This window comes from Taudactylus pleione, unplaced genomic scaffold (assembly GCF_031769625.1).
Source record: "Taudactylus pleione unplaced genomic scaffold, aTauple2 ptg000085l, whole genome shotgun sequence".
Taxonomy (NCBI): Eukaryota; Metazoa; Chordata; class Amphibia; order Anura; family Myobatrachidae; genus Taudactylus; species Taudactylus pleione.
In genome coordinates this window covers 2,015,393-2,038,483 of record NW_028284487.1, presented here as the reverse complement: position 1 = coordinate 2,038,483, position 23,091 = coordinate 2,015,393, and the positions used below count along the sequence as shown (strand labels likewise).

The window sequence follows — 23,091 nt, the reverse complement described above, 5'->3', positions numbered from 1 at the left end:
ATGTTAGCTTTAATTAGAAAAAAACGACACTTTGTTACCAATCTCTTTTACAATAACAAAATAAATTGAAACTTCTATAGTTCTTTAATAAGTTGTTTGCTGTTTTATGATATTTTTTATGGTTAAAAGCTAAATGATTTTAGGATAAAATGTATTCTCATTAGCAGAGAAAGAATAGAGTTTATAATTGAACAAACAACACATCTAACATTGGATATTAGTAGGAAAGGCTTCTTAAAAGTGGACCAGATTGAATAATTTCAGTATTGACAAATCTGGTTTCACTGGGGATTGAACCCAGGCCCTTCCATGAGTAAAGCAGATGTGATAACCCTTACACTATAAAACCAAGATGAGAAGATCATGGGTGGCCAAGTTTGTATGATCAGAAATGTGCATGATCACTTTGTTACCAATTTATTATACAATAACAAAATAAATTGAAACTTCTTTAGTTCTTCAATCAGCTGTTTGCTCTATTATGATAGTTTTTTATGGTTGAAAGCTAAATGTTTTTAAGATAAAATGTATTCTCATTAGCAGTGAAGAAACAGTTTGTAAGTGAACAAACAACATATTTCACATTGGGCAGTAGCAGGAAAGCCTTCCTTAAAGTATACCTGTTGGTATAGGTCATGATTAATAAATTTGATTTCACTGGGGATTGAACCCAGAACATTCTGCATGTAAAGCAGTTGTGATAACCACTACACTATGAAACCAAGACGGAGGCTGTCCTCACATGGTTGGTCAAACTTGCAAGATCAAAAATTTTAGTTAAAACTTAGTAAAGAGTAATGAGCACAATGTCAAATAAACCTGTATATATCTATTTCAAATGAACATTTCACAAAGTTTTTCAAGCTAATAATATTTATATTTGAAAAAAATATGCATTATTTCTAGCAACTTGAACATTTGTATTCTACTGACATGAGATTTAACAAGATTGTCTTGCTATGTATTTTCTCGCCTTGTTATCAAGAGCTGCTTGCATATTTTGGTAAGACTTTGTAGAAATAAAATGCCTTTTAATGACATAATTCAAGTATTCTGCTTAAAAAAAACTTGTAGGATAACAAAAATACTACCATTCCAAATGTTAAATTTATCATCATTTTTGCTAAACTTGCAGATAAAAATTAGACATTTCTGCTTTCCTTGAAAACAGATGATCTAAGAGTGAATGTTATAATACAACATAATATGATTGCAGCTTCTAATGTATTAACTTGATCACACCAACGCTCTGCAGCATTGGATGGTTGCTGGCATTGTCAGCTGAAAATTGAAGTACTGGGAAAAATGGCTACATGGAGATACTTGGTTGAGTGGCATCTTTTTAAATGGTTGGAAAACAGTAGTTAGAAATGATTCTACAATTCATATGTTAGCTTTAAATAGAAAAAAACGACACTTTGTTACCAATCTCTTTTACAATAACAAAATAAATTGAAACTTCTTTAGTCCTTTATTCAGTTGTTTGCTGTATTATGATATTTTTTATGGTTAAAAGCTAATTGATTTTAGGATAAAATGTATTCTCATTAGCAGAGAAAGAACAGAGTTTATAATTGAACAAACAACACATCTAACATTGGATATTAGCAGGAAAGGCTTCTTAAAAGTGGACCTGATTGAATAAGTTCAGTATTGACAAATCTGGTTTCACTGGGGTGTGAACCAAGAACCTTCCTTGAGTAAAGTAGATGTGATAACCCTTACACTATGAAACCAAGATAAGTGGATGACGGGTGGCCAAGGTTGTATGATCACAAATGTGCATGATCACTTTGTTACCAATTTATTATACAATAACAAAATAAATTTAAACTTCTTCAGTTCATTAATCAGTTGTTTGCTCTATTATGATAGTTTTTTATGGTTGAAAGCTAAATGATTTTAGGATAAAATGTATTCTCATTAGCAGAGAAAGAACAGAGTTTATAATTGAATAAACAACACATCGAACATTGGATATTAGCAGGAAAGGCTTCTTAAAAGTAAACCAGTTGAACGAGTTCAGTATTGTCAAATCTAGTTTCACTGGGGATTGAACCCAGGACCTTCCATGAGTAAAGCAGATGTGATAACCCTTACACTATGAAACCAGGATGAGTGGACAATGGGTGGCCAAGTTTGTATGATCACAAGTGTGCATGATCACTTTGTTACCAATTTATTATACAATAACAAAATAAATTGAAACTTCTTTAGTTCTTTAATCAGTTGTTTGCTCTATTATGATAGTTTTTTATGGTTGAAAGCTAAATGTTTTTAAGATAAAATGTATTCTCATTTGCAGTGAAGAAACAGTTTGTAAGTGAACAAACAACATATTTCACATTGGGCAGTAGAAGGAAAGCCTTACTTAAAGTATACCTGTTGGTATAGGTCATTATTAATAAATATGATTTCACTGCGGATTGAACCCAGGACCTTCTGCGTGTAAAGCAGATGTGATAAACACTACACTATGAAACCAAGATGGAGGCTGTTCTCACATGGTTGGTCAAACTTGCAAGATCAATAATTTTAGTTAAAACTTAGTAAAGAGTAATGAGCACAATGTCAAATAAACCTGTATATATCTATTTCAAATGAACATTTTACAAAGTTTTTCAAGCTAATAATATTAATATTTGAAAAAAAATGCATTATTTCTAGCAACTTGAACATTTGTATTCTACTGACATGAGATTTAAGAAGATTGTCTTGCTATGTATTTTCTTGCCTTGTTATCAAGAGCTGCTTACATATTTTGGTTAGACTTTGTAGAAATAAAATGCCTTTTAATGACATAATTCAAGTATACTGCTTAAAAAGAACTTGGAGGATAACAAAAATACTACCATTCCAAAAGTTAAATTTATCATCATTTTTGCTAAACTTGCAGATAAAAATTAGACATTTCTGTTTTCATTGAAAACAGACGATCTAAGAGTGAATGTTATAATACAACATAACATGATTGCAGCTTCTAATGTATTAACTTGATCACACCAACCCTCTGCAGCATTGGATGGTTACTGGCATTGTCAGGTGAAAATTGAAGTACTGGGAAAATGGCTACATGGAGATACTGGGTTGAGTGGCATCTTTTTCAAAGGTTGGGAAAACAGTAATTAGAAATGATGCTACAATTCATATGTTAGCTTTAATTAGAAAAAAATTACACTGTTACCAATCTCTTACAATAACAAAATAAATTGAAACTTCTTTAGTTCTTTAATCAGTTGTTTGCTGTATTATGATATTTTTTATGGTTAAAAGCTAAATGATTTTAGGATAAAATGTATTCTCATTAGCAGAGAAAGAACAGAGTTTATAATTCAACAAACAACACATCTAACATTGGATATTAGCAGGAAAGGCTTCTTAAAAGTGGACCAGATTGAATAAGTTCAGTATTGACAAATCTGGTTTCACTGGGGTGTGAACCAAGGACCTTCCTTGAGTAAAGTAGATGTGATAACCCTTACACTATGAAACCAAGATAGGTGGATTATGGGTGGCCAAGTTTGTATGATCACAAATGTGCATGATCACTTTGTTACCAATTTATTATACAATAACAAAATAAATTGAAACTTCTTTAGTTCTTTAATCAGTTGTTTGCTCTATTATGATAGTTTTTTATGGTTGAAAGCTAAATGTTTTTAAGATAAAATGTATTCTCATTAGCAGTGAAGAAACAGTTTGTAAGTGAACAAACAACATATTTCACATTGGGCAGTAGCAGGAAAGCCTTCCTTAAAGTATACCTGTTGGTATAGGTCATTATTAATAAATATGATTTCACTGGGGATTGAACCCAGAACCTTCTGCATGTAAAGCAGATGTGATCACCACTACACTATGAAACCAAGAAGGAGGCTGTCCTCACATGGTTGGTCAAACTTGCAAGATCAAAAATTTTAGTTAAAACTTAGTAAAGAGTAATGAGCACAATGTCAAATAAACCTGTATATATTTATTTCAAATGAACATTTTACAAAGTTTTTCAAGCTAATAATATTTATATTTGAAAAAAATATGCATTATTTCTAGCAACTTGAACATTTGTATTCTACTGACATGAGATTTAACAAGATTGTCTTGCTATGTATTTTCTTGCCTTGTTATCAAGAGCTGCTTGCATATTTTGGTAAGACTTTGTAGAAATAAAATGCCTTTTAATGACATAATTCAAGTATACTGCTTAAAAAAAACTTGTAGATTAACAAAAATACTACCATTCCAAATGTTAAATTTATCATCATTTTTGCTAAACTTGCAGATAAAAATTAGACATTTCTGTTTTCATTGAAAACAGATGACCTAAGAGTGAATGTTATAATACAACATAACATGATTGCAGCTTCTAATGTATTAACTTGATCACACCAACCCTCTGCAGCATTGGATGGTTACTGGCATTGTCAGGTGAAATTTGAAGTACTGGGAAAATGGCTACATGGAGATACTGGGTTGAGTGGCATCTTTTTCAAAGGTTGGGAAAACAGTAGTTAGAAATGATGCTACAATTCATATGTTAGCTTTAATTAGAAAAAAACGACACTTTGTTACTAATCTCTTTTACAATAATAAAATAAATTGAAACTTCTATAGTTCTTTAATCAGTTGTTTGCTGTATTATGATATTTTTAATGGTTAAAAGCTAAATGATTTTGGATAAAATGTATTCTCATTAGCAGAGAAAGAATAGAGTTTATAATTGAACAAACTACACATCTAACATTGGATATTAGTAGGAAAGGCTTCTTAAAAGTGGACCAGATTGAATAAGTTCAGTATTGACAAATCTGGTTTCACTGGGGATTGAACCAAGGACCTTCCGTGAGTAAAGCAGATGTGATAACCCTTACACTATGAAACCAAGATAGGTGGCTGACGGGTGGCCAAGTTTGTATGATCACAAATGTGCATGATCACTTTGTTACCAATTTATTATACAATAACAAAATAAATTGAAACTTCTATAGTTCTTTAATCAGTTGTTTGCTCTATTATGATAGTTTTTTATGGTTGAAAGCTAAATGATTTTAGGATAAAATGTATTCTCATTAGCAGAGAAAGAACAGAGTTTATAATTGAATAAACAACACATCGAACATTGGATATTAGCTAGAAAGGCTTCTTAAAAGTGAACCAGTTCAGTATTGTCAAATCTAGTTTCACTGGGGATTGAACCCAGGACCTTCCATGAGTAAAGCAGATGTGATAACCCTTACACTATGAAACCAAGATGAGTGGACAATGGGTGGCCAAGTTTGTATGATCACAAGTGTGCATGATCACTTTGTTACCAATTTATTATACAATAACAAAATAAATTGAAACTTCTTTAGTTCTTTAATCAGTTGTTTGCTCTATTATGATAGTTTTTTATGGTTGAAAGCTAAATGTTTTTAAGATAAAATGTATTCTCATTTGCAGTGAAGAAACAGTTTGTAAGTGAACAAACAACATATTTCACATTGGGCAGTAGCAGGAAAGCCTTACTTAAAGTATACCTGTTGGTATAGGTCATTATTAATAAATATGATTTCACTGCGGATTGAACCCAGGACCTTCTGCGTGTAAAGCAGATGTGATAAACACTACACTATGAAACCAAGATGGAGGCTGTTCTCACATGGTTGGTCAAACTTGCAAGATCAAAAATTTTAGTTAAAACTTAGTAAAGAGTAATGAGCACAATGTCAAATAAACCTGTATATATCTATTTCAAATGAACATTTTACAAAGCTTTTCAAGCTAATAATATTAATATTTGAAAAAAAAGCATTATTTCTAGCAACTTGAACATTTGTATTCTACTGACATGAGATTTAAGAAGATTGTCTTGCTATGTATTTTCTTGCCTTGTTATCAAGAGCTGCTTGCATATTTTGGTAAGACTTTGTAGAAATAAAATGCCTTTTAATGACATAATTCAAGTATACTGCTTAAAAAGAACTTGTTGGATAACAAAAATACTACCATTCCAAAAGTTAAATTTATCATCATTTTTGCTAAACTTGCAGATAAAAATTAGACATTTCTGTTTTCATTGAAAACAGACGATCTAAGAGTGAATGTTATAATACAACATAACATGATTGCAGCTTCTAATGTATTAACTTGATCACACCAACCCTCTGCAGCATTGGATGGTTACTGGCATTGTCAGGTGAAAATTGAAGTACTGGGAAAATGGCTACATGGAGATACTGGGTTGAGTGGCATCTTTTTCAAAGGTTGGGAAAACAGTAATTAGAAATGATGCTACAATTCATATGTTAGCTTTAATTAGAAAAAAAATTACACTGTTACCAATCTCTTTTACAATAACAAAATAAATTGAAACTTCTTTAGTTCCTTAATCAGTTGTTTGCTGTATTATGATATTTTTTATGGTTAAAAGCTAAATGATTTTGGATAAAATGTATTCTCATTAGCAGAGAAAGAACAGAGTTTATAACTGAACAAACAACACATCTAACATTGGATATTAGTAGGAAAGGCTTCTTAAAAGTGGACCAGATTGAATAAGTTCAGTATTGACAAATCTGGTTTCACTGGGGATTGAACCCAGGACATTACACGAGTAAAGCATATGTGATAACCCTTACACTATGAAACCAAGATGAGTGGACTATGGGTGGCCAAGTTTGTATGATCACAAATGTGCATGATCATTTTGTTACCAATTTATTATACAATAACAAAATAAATTGAAACTTCTTTAGTTCTTCAATCAGCTGTTTGCTCTATTATGATAGTTTTTTATGGTTGAAAGCTAAATGTTTTTAAGATAAAATGTATTCTCATTAGCAGTGAAGAAACAGTTTGTAAGTGAACAAACAACATATTTCACATTGGGCAGTAGCAGGAAAGCCTTCCTTAAAGTATACCTGTTGGTATAGGTCATGATTAATAAATTTGATTTCACTGGGGATTGAACCCAGGACCTTCTGCGTGTAAAGCAGATGTGATAACCACTACACTATGAAACCAAGACGGAGGCTGTCCTCACATGGTTGGTCAAACTTGCAAGATCAAAAATTTTAGTTAAAACTTAGTAAAGAGTAATGAGCACAATGTCAAATAAACCTGTATATATTTATTTCAAATGAACATTTTACAAAGTTTTTCAAGCTAATAATATTTATATTTGAAAAAAATATGCATTATTTCTAGCAACTTGAACATTTGTATTCTACTGACATGAGATTTAACAAGATGGTCTTGCTATGTATTTTCTTGCCTTGTTATCAAGAGCTGCTTGCATATTTTGGTAAGACTTTGTAGAAATAAAATGCCTTTTAATGACATAATTCAAGTATACTGCTTAAAAAAAACTTGTAGGATAACAAAAATACTACCATTCTAAATGTTAAATTTATCATCATTTTTGCTAAACTTGCAGATAAAAATTAGACATTTCTGTTTTCATTGAAAACAGATGACCTAAGAGTGAATGTTATAATACAACATAACATGATTGCAGCTTCTAATGTATTAACTTGATCACACCAACGCTCTGCAGCATTGGATGTTTGCTGGCATTGTCAGGTGAAAATTGAAGTACTGGGAAAAATGGCTACATGGAGATACTGGGTTGAGTGGCATCTTTTTCAATGGTTGGAAAACAGTAGTTAGAAATGATGCTACAATTCATATGTTAGCTTTAAATAGAAAAAAATGACACTTTGTTACCAATCTCTTTTACAATAACAAAATAAATTGAAACTTCTATAGTTCTTTAATCAGTTGTTTGCTGTATTATAATATTTTTTATGGTTAAAAGCTAAATGATTTTAGGATAAAATGTATTCTCATTAGCAGAGAAAGACTAGAGTTTATAATTCAACAAACAACACATCTAACATTGGATATTAGTAGGAAAGGCTTCTTAAAAGTGGACCTGATTGAATAAGTTCAGTATTGACAAATCTGGTTTCACTGGGGATTGAACCCAGGACCTTCCACGAGTAAAGCAGATGTGATAACCCTTACACTATGAAACCAAGATGCGTGGATCATGGGTGGCCAAGTTTGTATGATCACAAATGTGCATGATCACTTTGTTACCAATTTATTATACAATAACAAAATAAATTGAAACTTCTTTAGTTTTTTAATCAGTTGTTTGCTCTATTATGATAGTTTTTTATGGTTGAAAGCTAAATGTTTTTAAGATAAAATGTATTCTCATTAGCAGTGAAGAAACAGTTTGTAAGTGAACAAACAACATATTTCACATTGGGCAGTAGCAGGACAGCCTTCCTTAAAGTATACCTGTTGGTTAAGGTCATGATTAATAAATTTGATTTCACTGGGGATTGAACCCAGGACCTTCTACGTGTAAAGCAGATGTGATAACCACTACATTATGAAACCAAGTTGGAGAATGTCCTCACATGGTTGGTCAAACTTGCATGATCAAAATTTTTAGTTAAAACTTAGTAAAGAGTAATGAGCACAATGTCAAATAAACCTGTATATATCTATTTCAAATGAAACATTTTACAAAGCTTTTCAAGCTAATAATATTTATATTTGAAAAAAATATGCATTGTTTCTAGCAACTTGAACATTTGTATTCTACTGACATGAGATTTAACAAGATTGTCTTGCTATCTATTTTCTTGTCTTGTTATCAAGAGCTGCTTGCATATTTTGGTAAGACTTTGTAGAAATAAAATGCCTTTTAATGACATAATTCAAGTATACTGCTTAAAAAAAACTTGTAGATTAACAAAAATACTACCATTCCAAATGTTAAATTTATCATCATTTTTGCTAAACTTGCAGATAAAGATTAGACATTTCTGTTTTCATTGAAAACAGATGACCTAAGAGTGAATGTTATAATACAACATAACATGATTGCAGCTTCTAATGTATTAACTTGATCACACCAACCCTCTGCAGCATTGGATGGTTACTGGCATTGTCAGGTGAAAATTGAAGTACTGGGAAAATGGCTACATGGAGATACTGGGTTGAGTGGCATCTTTTTCAAAGGTTGGGAAAACAGTAGTTAGAAATGATGCTACAATTCATATGTTAGCTTTAATTAGAAAAAAATGACACTTTGTTACCAATCTCTTTTACAATAACAAAATAAATTGAAACTTCTATAGTTCTTTAATAAGATGATTGCTGTATTATGATATTTTTTATGGTTAAAAGCTAAATGATTTTAGGATAAAATGTATTCTCATTAGCAGAGAAAGAACAGAGTTTATAATTGAACAAACAACACATCTAACATTGGATATTAGTAGGAAAGGCTTCTTAAAAGTGGACCAGATTGAATAAGTTCAGTATTGACAAATCTGGTTTCACTGGGAATTGAACCCAGGACCTTCCATGAGTAAAGCAGATGTGATAACCCTTACACTATGAAACCAAGATGGGTGTATGATGGGTGGCCAAGTTTGTATGATCACAAATGTGCATGATCACTTTGTTACCAATTTATTATACAATAACAAAATAAATTTAAACTTCTTCAGTTCATTAATCAGTTGTTTGCTCTATTATGATAGTTTTTTATGGTTGAAAGCTAAATGATTTTAGGATAAAATGTATTCTCATTAGCAGAGAAAGAACAGAGTTTATAATTGAATAAACAAAACATCGAACATTGGATATTAGCAGGAAAGGCTTCTTAAAAGTAAACCAGTTGAACGAGTTCAGTATTGTCAAATCTAGTTTCACTGGGGATTGAACCCAGGACCTTCCATGAGTAAAGCAGATGTGATAACCCTTACACTATGAAACCAGGATGAGTGGACAATGGGTGGCCAAGTTTGTATGATCACAAGTGTGCATGATCACTTTGTTACCAATTTATTATACAATAACAAAATAAATTGAAACTTCTTTAGTTCTTTAATCAGTGGTTTGCTCTATTATGATAGTTTTTTATGGTTGAAAGCTAAATGTTTTTAAGATAAAATGTATTCTCATTTGCAGTGAAGAAACAGTTTGTAAGTGAACAAACAACATATTTCACATTGGGCAGTAGCAGGAAAGCCTTACTTAAAGTATACCTGTTGGTATAGGTCATTATTAATAAATATGATTTCACTGCGGATTGAACCCAGGACCTTCTGCGTGTAAAGCAGATGTGATAAACACTACACTATGAAACCAAGATGGAGGCTGTTCTCACATGGTTGGTCAAACTTGCAAGATCAATAATTTTAGTTAAAACTTAGTAAAGAGTAATGAGCACAATGTCAAATAAACCTGTATATATCTATTTCAAATGAACATTTTACAAAGTTTTTCAAGCTAATAATATTAATATTTGAAAAAAAATGCATTATTTCTAGCAACTTGAACATTTGTATTCTACTGACATGAGATTTAAGAAGATTGTCTTGCTATGTATTTTCTTGCCTTGTTATCAAGAGCTGCTTGCATATTTTGGTTAGACTTTGTAGAAATAAAATGCCTTTTAATGACATAATTCAAGTATACTGCTTAAAAAGAACTTGGAGGATAACAAAAATACTACCATTCCAAAAGTTAAATTTATCATCATTTTTGCTAAACTTGCAGATAAAAATTAGACATTTCTGTTTTCATTGAAAACAGACGATCTAAGAGTGAATGTTATAATACAACATAACATGATTGCAGCTTCTAATGTATTAACTTGATCACACCAACCCTCTGCAGCATTGGATGGTTACTGGCATTGTCAGGTGAAAATTGAAGTACTGGGAAAATGGCTACATGGAGATACTGGGTTGAGTGGCATCTTTTTCAAAGGTTGGGAAAACAGTAATTAGAAATGATGCTACAATTCATATGTTAGCTTTAATTAGAAAAAAATTACACTGTTACCAATCTCTTACAATAACAAAATAAATTGAAACTTCTTTAGTTCTTTAATCAGTTGTTTGCTGTATTATGATATTTTTTATGGTTAAAAGCTAAATGATTTTAGGATAAAATGTATTCTCATTAGCAGAGAAAGAACAGAGTTTATAATTGAACAAACAACACATCTAACATTGGATATTAGCAGGAAAGGCTTCTTAAAAGTGGACCAGATTGAATAAGTTCAGTATTGACAAATCTGGTTTCACTGGGGTGTGAACCAAGGACCTTCCTTGAGTAAAGTAGATGTGATAACCCTTACACTATGAAACCAAGATAGGTGGATTATGGGTGGCCAAGTTTGTATGATCACAAATGTGCATGATCACTTTGTTACCAATTTATTATACAATAACAAAATAAATTGAAACTTCTTTAGTTCTTTAATCAGTTGTTTGCTCTATTATGATAGTTTTTTATGGTTGAAAGCTAAATGTTTTTAAGATAAAATGTATTCTCATTAGCAGTGAAGAAACAATTTGTAAGTGAACAAACAACATATTTCACATTGGGCAGTAGCAGGAAAGCCTTCCTTAAAGTATACCTGTTGGTATAGGTCATTATTAATAAATATGATTTCACTGGGGATTGAACCCAGAACCTTCTGCATGTAAAGCAGATGTGATCACCACTACACTATGAAACCAAGAAGGAGGCTGTCCTCACATGGTTGGTCAAACTTGCAAGATCAAAAATTTTAGTTAAAACTTAGTAAAGAGTAATGAGCACAATGTCAAATAAACCTGTATATATTTATTTCAAATGAACATTTTACAAAGTTTTTCAAGCTAATAATATTTATATTTGAAAAAAATATGCATTATTTCTAGCAACTTGAACATTTGTATTCTACTGACATGAGATTTAACAAGATTGTCTTGCTATGTATTTTCTTGCCTTGTTATCAAGAGCTGCTTGCATATTTTGGTAAGACTTTGTAGAAATAAAATGCCTTTTAATGACATAATTCAAGTATACTGCTTAAAAAAAACTTGTAGATTAACAAAAATACTACCATTCCAAATGTTAAATTTATCATCATTTTTGCTAAACTTGCAGATAAAAATTAGACATTTCTGTTTTCATTGAAAACAGATGACCTAAGAGTGAATGTTATAATACAACATAACATGATTGCAGCTTCTAATGTATTAACTTGATCACACCAACCCTCTGCAGCATTGAATGGTTACTGGCATTGTCAGGTGAAATTTGAAGTACTGGGAAAATGGCTACATGGAGATACTGGGTTGAGTGGCATCTTTTTCAAAGGTTGGGAAAACAGTAGTTAGAAATGATGCTACAATTCATATGTTAGCTTTAATTAGAAAAAAACGACACTTTGTTACTAATCTCTTTTACAATAATAAAATAAATTGAAACTTCTATAGTTCTTTAATCAGTTGTTTGCTGTATTATGATATTTTTAATGGTTAAAAGCTAAATGATTTTGGATAAAATGTATTCTCATTAGCAGAGAAAGAATAGAGTTTATAATTGAACAAACTACACATCTAACATTGGATATTAGTAGGAAAGGCTTCTTAAAAGTGGACCAGATTGAATAAGTTCAGTATTGACAAATCTGGTTTCACTGGGGATTGAACCAAGGACCTTCCGTGAGTAAAGCAGATGTGATAACCCTTACACTATGAAACCAAGATAGGTGGCTGACGGGTGGCCAAGTTTGTATGATCACAAATGTGCATGATCACTTTGTTACCAATTTATTATACAATAACAAAATAAATTGAAACTTCTATAGTTCTTTAATCAGTTGTTTGCTCTATTATGATAGTTTTTTATGGTTGAAAGCTAAATGATTTTAGGATAAAATGTATTCTCATTAGCAGAGAAAGAACAGAGTTTATAATTGAATAAACAACACATCGAACATTGGATATTAGCTAGAAAGGCTTCTTAAAAGTGAACCAGTTCAGTATTGTCAAATCTAGTTTCACTGGGGATTGAACCCAGGACCTTCCATGAGTAAAGCAGATGTGATAACCCTTACACTATGAAACCAAAATGAGTGGACAATGGGTGGCCAAGTTTGTATGATCACAAGTGTGCATGATCACTTTGTTACCAATTTATTATACAATAACAAAATAAATTGAAACTTCTTTAGTTCTTTAATCAGTTGTTTGCTCTATTATGATAGTTTTTTATGGTTGAAAGCTAAATGTTTTTAAGATAAAATGTATTCTCATTTGCAGTGAAGAAACAGTTTGTAAGTGAACAAACAACATATTTCACATTGGGCAGTAGCAGGAAAGCCTTACTTAAAGTATACCTGTTGGTATAGGTCATTATTAATAAATATGATTTCACTGCGGATTGAACCCAGGACCTTCTGCGTGTAAAGCAGATGTGATAAACACTACACTATGAAACCAAGATGGAGGCTGTTCTCACATGGTTGGTCAAACTTGCAAGATCAAAAATTTTAGTTAAAACTTAGTAAAGAGTAATGAGCACAATGTCAAATAAAGCTGTATATATCTATTTCAAATGAACATTTTACAAAGCTTTTCAAGCTAATAATATTAATATTTGAAAAAAAAATGCATTATTTCTAGCAACTTGAACATTTGTATTCTACTGACATGAGATTTAAGAAGATTGTCTTGCTATGTATTTTCTTGCCTTGTTATCAAGAGCTGCTTGCATATTTTGGTAAGACTTTGTAGAAATAAAATGCCTTTTAATGACATAATTCAAGTATACTGCTTAAAAAGAACTTGTTGGATAACAAAAATACTACCATTCCAAAAGTTAAATTTATCATCATTTTTGCTAAACTTGCAGATAAAAATTAGACATTTCTGTTTTCATTGAAAACAGACGATCTAAGAGTGAATGTTATAATACAACATAACATGATTGCAGCTTCTAATGTATTAACTTGATCACACCAACCCTCTGCAGCATTGGATGGTTACTGGCATTGTCAGGTGAAAATTGAAGTACTGGGAAAATGGCTACATGGAGATACTGGGTTGAGTGGCATCTTTTTCAAAGGTTGGGAAAACAGTAATTAGAAATGATGCTACAATTCATATGTTAGCTTTAATTAGAAAAAAAATTACACTGTTACCAATCTCTTTTACAATAACAAAATAAATTGAAACTTCTTTAGTTCTTTAATCAGTTGTTTGCTGTATTATGATATTTTTTATGGTTAAAAGCTAAATGATTTTAGGATAAAATGTATTCTCATTAGCAGAGAAAGAACAGAGTTTATAATTGAACAAACAACACATCTAACATTGGATATTAGTAGGAAAGGCTTCTTAAAAGTGGACCAGATTGAATAAGTTCAGTATTGACAAATCTGGTTTCACTGGGGATTGAACCCAGGACATTCCACGAGTAAAGCATATGTGATAACCCTTACACTATGAAACCAAGATGAGTGGACTATGGGTGGCCAAGTTTGTATGATCACAAATGTGCATGATCATTTTGTTACCAATTTATTATACAATAACAAAATAAATTGAAACTTCTTTAGTTCTTCAATCAGCTGTTTGCTCTATTATGATAGTTTTTTATGGTTGAAAGCTAAATGTTTTTAAGATAAAATGTATTCTCATTAGCAGTGAAGAAACAGTTTGTAAGTGAACAAACAACATATTTCACATTGGGCAGTAGCAGGAAAGCCTTCCTTAAAGTATACCTGTTGGTATAGGTCATGATTAATAAATTTGATTTCACTGGGGATTGAACCCAGGACCTTCTGCATGTAAAGCAGATGTGATAACCACTACACTATGAAACCAAGACGGAGGCTGTCCTCACATGGTTGGTCAAACTTGCAAGATCAAAAATTTTAGTTAAAACTTAGTAAAGAGTAATGAGCACAATGTCAAATAAACCTGTATATATTTATTTCAAATGAACATTTTACAAAGTTTTTCAAGCTAATAATATTTATATTTGAAAAAAATATGCATTATTTCTAGCAACTTGAACATTTGTATTCTACTGACATGAGATTTAACAAGATGGTCTTGCTATGTATTTTCTTGCCTTGTTATCAAGAGCTGCTTGCATATTTTGGTAAGACTTTGTAGAAATAAAATGCCTTTTAATGACATAATTCAAGTATACTGCTTAAAAAAAACTTGTAGGATAACAAAAATACTACCATTCTAAATGTTAAATTTATCATCATTTTTGCTAAACTTGCAGATAAAAATTAGACATTTCTGTTTTCATTGAAAACAGATGACCTAAGAGTGAATGTTATAATACAACATAACATGATTGCAGCTTCTAATGTATTAACTTGATCACACCAACGCTCTGCAGCATTGGATGGTTGCTGGCATTGTCAGGTGAAAATTGAAGTACTGGGAAAAATGGCTACATGGAGATACTGGGTTGAGTGGCATCTTTTTCAATGGTTGGAAAACAGTAGTTAGAAATGATGCTACAATTCATATGTTAGCTTTAAATAGAAAAAAATGACACTTTGTTACCAATCTCTTTTACAATAACAAAATAAATTGAAACTTCTATAGTTCTTTAATCAGTTGTTTGCTGTATTATAATATTTTTTATGGTTAAAAGCTAAATGATTTTAGGATAAAATGTATTCTCATTAGCAGAGAAAGACTAGAGTTTATAATTCAACAAACAACACATCTAACATTGGATATTAGTAGGAAAGGCTTCTTAAAAGTGGACCTGATTGAATAAGTTCAGTATTGACAAATCTGGTTTCACTGGGGATTGAACCCAGGACCTTCCACGAGTAAAGCAGATGTGATAACCCTTACACTATGAAACCAAGATGCGTGGATCATGGGTGGCCAAGTTTGTATGATCACAAATGTGCATGATCACTTTGTTACCAATTTATTATACAATAACAAAATAAATTGAAACTTCTTTAGTTCTTCAATCAGCTGTTTGCTCTATTATGATAGTTTTTTATGGTTGAAAGCTAAATGTTTTTAAGATAAAATGTATTCTCATTAGCAGTGAAGAATCAGTTTGTAAGTGAACAAACAACATATTTCACATTGGGCAGTAGCAGGAAAGCCTTCCTTAAAGTATACCTGTTGGTATAGGTCATGATTAATAAATTTGATTTCACTGGGGATTGAACCCAGGAACTTCTGCGTGTAAAGCAGATGTGATAACCACTATTCTATGAAACCAAGACGGAGGCTGTCCTCACATGGTTGGTCAAACTTGCAAGATCAAAAATTTTAGTTAAAACTTAGTAAAGAGTAATGAGCACAATGTCAAATAAACCTGTATATATCTATTTCAAATGAACATTTTACAAAGTTTTTCAAGCTAATAATATTTATATTTGAAAAAAATATGCATTATTTCTAGCAACTTGAACATTTGTATTCTACTGACATGAGATTTAACAAGATGGTCTTGCTATGTATTTTCTTGCCTTGTTATCAAGAGCTGCTTGCATATTTTGGTAAGACTTTGTAGAAATAAAATGCCTTTTAATGACATAATTCAAGTATACTGCTTAAAAAAAACTTGTAGAATAACAAAAATACTACCATTCCAAATGTTAAATTTATCATCATTTTTGCTAAACTTGCAGATAAAAATTAGACATTTCTGTTTTCATTGAAAACAGATGACCTAAGAGTGAATGTTATAATACAACATAACATGATTGCAGCTTCTAATGTATTAACTTGATCACACCAACGCTCTGCAGCATTGGATGGTTGCTGGCATTGTCAGGTGAAAATTGAAGTACTGGGAAAAATGGCTACATGGAGATACTGGGTTGAGTGGCATCTTTTTCAATGGTTGGAAAACAGTAGTTAGAAATGATCCTACAATTCATATGTTAGCTTTAAATAGAAAAAAATGACACTTTGTTACCAATCTCTTTTACAATAACAAAATAAATTGAAACTTCTATAGTTCTTTAATCAGTTGTTTGCTGTATTATAATATTTTTTATGGTTAAAAGCCAAATGATTTTAGGATAAAATGTATTCTCATTAGCAGAGAAAGACTAGAGTTTATAATTCAACAAACAACACATCTAACATTGGATATTAGCAGGAAAGGATTCTTAAAAGTGGACCAGATTGAATAAGTTCAGTATTGACAAATCTGGTTTCACTGGGGTGTGAACCAAGGACCTTCCTTGAGTAAAGTAGATGTGATAACCCTTACACTATGAAACCAAGATAGGTGGATGACGGGTGGCCAAGTTTGTATGATCACAAATGTGCATGATCACTTTGTTACCAATTTATTATACAATAACAAAATAAATTGAAACTTCTTTAGTTTTTTAATCAGTTGTTTGCTCTATTATGATAGTTTTTTATGGTTGAAAGCTAAATGTTTTTAAGATAAAATGTATTCTCATTAGCAGTGAAGAAACAGTTTGTAAGTGAACAAACAACATATTTCACATTGGGCAGTAGCAGGACAGCCTTCCTTAAAGTATACCTGTTGGTTAAGGTCATGATTAATAAATTTGATTTCACTGGGGATTTAACCCAGGACCTTCTACGTGTAAAGCAGATGTGATAACCACTACACTATGAAACCAAGTTGGAGAATGTCCTCACATGGTTGGTCAAACTTGCATGATCAAAATTTTTAGTTAAAACTTAGTAAAGAGTAATGAGCACAATGTCAAATAAACCTGTATATATCTATTTCAAATGAAACATTTTACAAAGCTTTTCAAGCTAATAATATTTATATTTGAAAAAAATATGCATTGTTTCTAGAACTTGAACATTTGTATTCTACTGACATGAGATTTAACAAGATTGTCTTGCTATCTATTTTCTTGTCTTGTTATCAAGAGCTGCTTGCATATTTTGGTAAGACTTTGTAGAAATAAAATGCCTTTTAATGACATAATTCAAGTATACTGCTTAAAAAAAACTTGTAGATTAACAAAAATACTACCATTCCAAATGTTAAATTTATCATCATTTTTGCTAAACTTGCAGATAAAAATTAGACATTTCTGTTTTCATTGAAAACAGATGACCTAAGAGTGAATGTTATAATACAACATAACATGATTGCAGCTTCTAATGTATTAACTTGATCACACCAACCCTCTGCAGCATTGGATGGTTACTGGCATTGTCAGGTGAAAATTGAAGTACTGGGAAAATGGCTACATGGAGATACTGGGTTGAGTGGCATCTTTTTCAAAGGTTGGGAAAACAGTAGTTAGAAATGATGCTACAATTCATATGTTAGCTTTAATTAGAAAAAAACGACACTTTGTTACCAATCTCTTATACAATAATAAAATAAATTGAAACTTCTATAGTTCTTTAATCAGTTGTTTGCTGTATTATGATATTTTTAATGGTTAAAAGCTAAATGATTTTGGATAAAATGTATTCTCATTAGCAGAGAAAGAATAGAGTTTATAATTGAACAAACTACACATCTAACATTGGATATTAGTAGGAAAGGCTTCTTAAAAGTGGACCAGATTGAAGAAGTTCAGTATTGAGAAATCTGGTTTCACTGGGGATTGAACCAAGGACCTTCCGTGAGTAAAGCAGATGTGATAACCCTTACACTATGAAACCAAGATAGGTGGCTGACGGGTGGCCAAGTTTGTATGATCACAAATGTGCATGATCACTTTGTTACCAATTTATTATACAATAACAAAATAAATTGAAACTTCTTTAGTTCTTTAATCAGTTGTTTGCTCTATTATGATAGTTTTTTATGGTTGAAAGCTAAATGATTTTAGGATAAAATGTATTCTCATTAGCAGAGAAAGAACAGAGTTTATAATTGAATAAACAACACATCGAACATTGGATATTAGCTAGAAATGCTTCTTAAAAGTGAACCAGTTGAACGAGTTCAGTATTGTCAAATCTAGTTTCACTGGGGATTGAACCCAGGACCTTCCACGAGTAAAGCAGATGTGATAACCCTTACACTATGAAACCAAGATGAGTGGACAATGGGTGGCCAAGTTTGTATGATCACAAGTGTGCATGATCACTTTGTTACCAATTTATTATACAATAACAAAATAAATTGAAACTTCTTTAGTTCTTTAATCAGTTGTTTGCTCTATTATGATAGTTTTTTATGGTTGAAAGCTAAATGTTTTTAAGATAAAATGTATTCTCATTTGCAGTGAAGAAACAGTTTGTAAGTGAACAAACAACATATTTCACATTGGGCAGTAGCAGGAAAGCCTTCCTTAAAGTATACCTGTAGGTATAGGTCATTATTAATAAATATGATTTCACTGCGGATTGAACCCAGGACCTTCTGCGTGTAAAGCAGATGTGATAAACACTACACTATGAAACCAAGATGGAGGCTGTTCTCACATGGTTGGTCAAACTTGCAAGATCAAAAATTTTAGTTAAAACTTAGTAAAGAGTAATGAGCACAATGTCAAATAAACCTGTATATATCTATTTCAAATGAACATTTTACAAAGCTTTTCAAGCTAATAATATTAATATTTGAAAAAAAAATGCATTATTTCTAGCAACTTGAACATTTGTATTCTACTGACATGAGATTTAAGAAGATTGTCTTGCTATGTATTTTCTTGCCTTGTTATCAAGAGCTGCTTGCATATTTTGGTAAGACTTTGTAGAAATAAAATGCCTTTTAATGACATAATTCAAGTATACTGCTTAAAAAGAACTTGTAGATTAACAAAAATACTACCATTCCAAATGTTAAATTTATCATCATTTTTGCTAAACTTGCAGATAAAAATTAGACATTTCTGTTTTCATTGAAAACAGATGACCTAAGAGTGAATGTTATAATACAACATAACATGATTGCAGCTTCTAATGTATTAACTTGATCACACCAACCCTCTGCAGCTTTGGATGGTTACTGGCATTGTCAGGTGAAAATTGAAGTACTGGGAAAATGGCTACATGGAGATACTGGGTTGAGTGGCATCTTTTTCAAAGGTTGGGAAAACAGTAGTTAGAAATGATGCTACAATTCATATGTTAGCTTTAATTAGAAAAAAACGACACTTTGTTACCAATCTCTTTTACAATAATAAAATAAATTGAAACTTCTATAGTTCTTTAATCAGTTGTTTGCTGTATTATGATATTTTTTATGGTTAAAAGCTAAATGATTTTGTATAAAATGTATTCTCATTAGCAGAGAAAGAACAGAGTTTATAATTGAACAAACAACACATCCAACAATGGATATTAGCAGGAAAGGCTTCTTAAAAGTGGACCAGATTGAATAAGTTCAGTATTGACAAATCTGGTTTCACTGGGGATTGAGTCCAGGACCTTCCACAAGTGAAGCAGATGTGATAACCCTTACACTATGAAACCAAGATGAGTGGATAATGGGTGGCCAAGTTTGTATGATCACAAATGTGCATGATCACTTTGTTACCAATTTATTATACAATAACAAAATAAATTTTAACTTCTTTAGTTCTTTAATCAGTTGCTTGCTCTATTACGATAGTTTTTTATGGTTGAAAGCTAAATGTTTTTAAGATAAAATGTATTCTCATTAGCAGTGAAGAAACAGTTTGTAAGTGAACAAACAACATATTTCACATTGGGCAGTAGCAGGAAAGCCTTCCTTAAAGTATACCTGTTGGTATAAGTCATTATTAATAAATATGATTTCACTGGGGATTGAACCCAGGACCTTCTGCATGTAAAGCATATGTGATAACCACTACACTATGAAACCAAGATGGAGGCTGTCTTCACATGGTTGGTCAAACTTGCAAGATCAAAAATTTTAGGTAAAACTTAGTAAAGAGTAATGAGCACAATGTCAAATAAACCTGTATATATCTATTTCAAATGAACATTTTACAAAGTTTTTCAAGCTAATAATATTTATATTTGAAAAAAAAAGCATTTTTTCTAGCAACTTGAACATTTGTATCCTACTGACATGAGATTTAACAAGATTGTCTTGCTATCTATTTTCTTGCCTTGTTATCAAGAGCTGCTTGCATATTTTGGTAAGACTTTGTAGAAATAAAATGCCTTTTAAAGCATATGTGATAACCACTACACTATGAAACCAAGATGGAGGCTGTCCTCACATGGTTGGTCAAACTTGCAAGATCAAAAATTTTAGTTAAAACTTAGTAAAGAGTAATGAGCACAATGTCAAATAAACCTGTATATATCTATTTCAAATGAACATTTTACAAAGTTTTTCAAGCTAATAATATTTATATTTGAAAAAAAAAAGCATTTTTTCTAGCAACTTGAACATTTGTATCCTACTGACATGAGATTTAACAAGATTGTCTTGCTATCTATTTTCTTGCCTTGTTATCAAGAGCTGCTTGCATATTTTGGTAAGACTTTGTAGAAATAAAATGCCTTTTAATGAAATAATTCAAGTATACTGCTTAAAAAAAACTTGTAGATTAACAAAAATACTACCATTCCAAATGTTAAATTTATCATCATTTTTGCTAAACTTGCAGATAAAAATTAGACATTTCTGTTTTCATTGAAAACAGATGACCTAAGAGTGAATGTTATAATACAACATAACATGATTGCAGCTTCTAATGTATTAACTTGATCACACCAACCCTCTGCAGCATTGGATGGTTACTGGCATTGTCAGGTGAAAATTGAAGTACTGGGAAAATGGCTACATGGAGATACTGGGTTGAGTGGCATCTTTTTCAAAGGTTGGGAAAACAGTAGATAGAAATGATTCTACAATTCATATGTTAGCTTTAATTAGAAAAAAATGACTCTGTTACCAATCTCTTTTACAATAACAAAATAAATTGAAACTTCTTTAGTTCTTTAATCAGTTGTTTGCTGTATTATGATATTTTTTATGGTTAAAAGCTAAATGATTTTAGGATAAAATGTATTCTCATTAGCAGAGAAAGAACAGAGTTTATAATTGAACAAACAACACATCTAACATAGGGTATTAGCAGGAAAGGCTTCTTAAAAGTGGACCAGATTGAATAAGTTCAGTATTGACAAATCTGGTTTCACTGGGGATTGAACCCAGGACCTTCCATGAGTAAAGCAGATGTGATAACCCTTACACTATGAAACCAAGATGGGTGGATGATGGGTGGCCAAGTTTGTATGATCACAAATGTGCATGATCACTTTGTTACCAATTTATTATACAATAACAAAATAAATTTAAACTTCTTTAGTTCTTTAATCAGTTGTTTGCTCTATTATGATAGTTTTTATGGTTGAAAGCTAAATGTTTTTAAGATAAAATGTATTCTCATTAGCAGTGAAGAAACAGTTTGTAAATGAACAAACAACATATTTCACATTGGGCAGTAGCAGGAAAACCTTCCTTAAAGTATATCTGTTGGTATAAGTCATTATTAATAAATATGATTTCACTGGGGATTGAACCCAGGACTTTCTGCATGTAAAGCAAATGTGATAACCACTACACTATGAATCCAAGATGGAGGCTGTCCTCACATGGTTGGTCAAACTTGCAAGATCAAAAATTTTAGTTAAAACTTAGTAAAGAGTAATGAGCACAATGTCCAATAAACCTGTATATATCTATTTCAAATGAACATTTTACAAAATTTTTCAAGCTAACAATATTTATATTTGAAAAAAATATGCATTATTTCTAGCAACTTGAACATTTGTATTCTACTGACATGAGATTTAACAAGAATGTCTTGCTATGTATTTTCTTGCCTTGTTATCAAGAGCTGCTTGCATATTTTGGTAAGACTTTGTAGAAATAAAATGCCTTTTAATGACATAATTCAAGTATACTGCTTAAAAAAACTTGTAGCTTAACAAAAATACTACAATTCCAAATGTTAAATTTATCATAATTTTTGCTAAACTTGCAGATAAAAATTAGACATTTCTGTTTTCATTGAAAACAGATGACCTAAGAGTGAATGTTATAATACAACATAACATGATTGCAGCTTCTAATGTATTAACTTGATCACACCAACACCTCTGCAGCATTGGATGGTTACTGGCATTGTCAGGTGAAAATTGAAGTACTGGGAAAAATGGCTAAATGGAGATACTGGGTTGAGTGGCATCTTTTTCAAAGGTTGGGAAAACAGTAGTTAGAAATGATGCTACAATTCATATGTTAGCTTTAATTAGAAAAAAACGACACTTTGTTACCAATCTCTTTTACAATAACAAAATAAATTGAAATTTATTTAGTTCTTGAATCAGATGTCTGCTGTAT

General features: G+C 31.2%; 17 non-coding genes across 17 annotated transcripts; all 17 read right to left on the bottom strand.

The window, feature by feature from the left end:
* Positions 1-649: 649 nt before the first annotated feature.
* Positions 650-722, bottom strand: TRNAV-UAC (transfer RNA valine (anticodon UAC)). The gene has a single exon. It is a non-coding gene; the product is annotated as a tRNA-Val (tRNA).
* A 1,689-nt stretch (positions 723-2,411) lies between these two features.
* TRNAV-UAC (transfer RNA valine (anticodon UAC)) lies at positions 2,412-2,484 on the bottom strand. The gene has a single exon. It is a non-coding gene; the product is annotated as a tRNA-Val (tRNA).
* Positions 2,485-3,793: 1,309 nt separating this feature from the next.
* TRNAV-UAC (transfer RNA valine (anticodon UAC)) lies at positions 3,794-3,866 on the bottom strand. The gene has a single exon. It is a non-coding gene; the product is annotated as a tRNA-Val (tRNA).
* A 1,679-nt stretch (positions 3,867-5,545) lies between these two features.
* Positions 5,546-5,618, bottom strand: TRNAV-UAC (transfer RNA valine (anticodon UAC)). The gene has a single exon. It is a non-coding gene; the product is annotated as a tRNA-Val (tRNA).
* A 1,310-nt stretch (positions 5,619-6,928) lies between these two features.
* Positions 6,929-7,001, bottom strand: TRNAV-UAC (transfer RNA valine (anticodon UAC)). The gene has a single exon. It is a non-coding gene; the product is annotated as a tRNA-Val (tRNA).
* A 941-nt stretch (positions 7,002-7,942) lies between these two features.
* Positions 7,943-8,015, bottom strand: TRNAV-UAC (transfer RNA valine (anticodon UAC)). Its single transcript has one exon. It is a non-coding gene; the product is annotated as a tRNA-Val (tRNA).
* A 300-nt stretch (positions 8,016-8,315) lies between these two features.
* Positions 8,316-8,388, bottom strand: TRNAV-UAC (transfer RNA valine (anticodon UAC)). The gene has a single exon. It is a non-coding gene; the product is annotated as a tRNA-Val (tRNA).
* A 1,690-nt stretch (positions 8,389-10,078) lies between these two features.
* Positions 10,079-10,151, bottom strand: TRNAV-UAC (transfer RNA valine (anticodon UAC)). Its single transcript has one exon. It is a non-coding gene; the product is annotated as a tRNA-Val (tRNA).
* A 1,309-nt stretch (positions 10,152-11,460) lies between these two features.
* TRNAV-UAC (transfer RNA valine (anticodon UAC)) lies at positions 11,461-11,533 on the bottom strand. The gene has a single exon. It is a non-coding gene; the product is annotated as a tRNA-Val (tRNA).
* A 1,679-nt stretch (positions 11,534-13,212) lies between these two features.
* TRNAV-UAC (transfer RNA valine (anticodon UAC)) lies at positions 13,213-13,285 on the bottom strand. The gene has a single exon. It is a non-coding gene; the product is annotated as a tRNA-Val (tRNA).
* A 1,313-nt stretch (positions 13,286-14,598) lies between these two features.
* TRNAV-UAC (transfer RNA valine (anticodon UAC)) lies at positions 14,599-14,671 on the bottom strand. The gene has a single exon. It is a non-coding gene; the product is annotated as a tRNA-Val (tRNA).
* Positions 14,672-15,612: 941 nt separating this feature from the next.
* On the bottom strand, positions 15,613-15,685 carry TRNAV-UAC (transfer RNA valine (anticodon UAC)). Its single transcript has one exon. It is a non-coding gene; the product is annotated as a tRNA-Val (tRNA).
* A 300-nt stretch (positions 15,686-15,985) lies between these two features.
* On the bottom strand, positions 15,986-16,058 carry TRNAV-UAC (transfer RNA valine (anticodon UAC)). Its single transcript has one exon. It is a non-coding gene; the product is annotated as a tRNA-Val (tRNA).
* Positions 16,059-17,372: 1,314 nt separating this feature from the next.
* On the bottom strand, positions 17,373-17,445 carry TRNAV-UAC (transfer RNA valine (anticodon UAC)). The gene has a single exon. It is a non-coding gene; the product is annotated as a tRNA-Val (tRNA).
* Positions 17,446-19,133: 1,688 nt separating this feature from the next.
* TRNAV-UAC (transfer RNA valine (anticodon UAC)) lies at positions 19,134-19,206 on the bottom strand. The gene has a single exon. It is a non-coding gene; the product is annotated as a tRNA-Val (tRNA).
* A 1,313-nt stretch (positions 19,207-20,519) lies between these two features.
* TRNAV-UAC (transfer RNA valine (anticodon UAC)) lies at positions 20,520-20,592 on the bottom strand. The gene has a single exon. It is a non-coding gene; the product is annotated as a tRNA-Val (tRNA).
* Positions 20,593-22,247: 1,655 nt separating this feature from the next.
* TRNAV-UAC (transfer RNA valine (anticodon UAC)) lies at positions 22,248-22,320 on the bottom strand. Its single transcript has one exon. It is a non-coding gene; the product is annotated as a tRNA-Val (tRNA).
* Between the last annotated feature and the right edge of the window lie 771 nt (positions 22,321-23,091).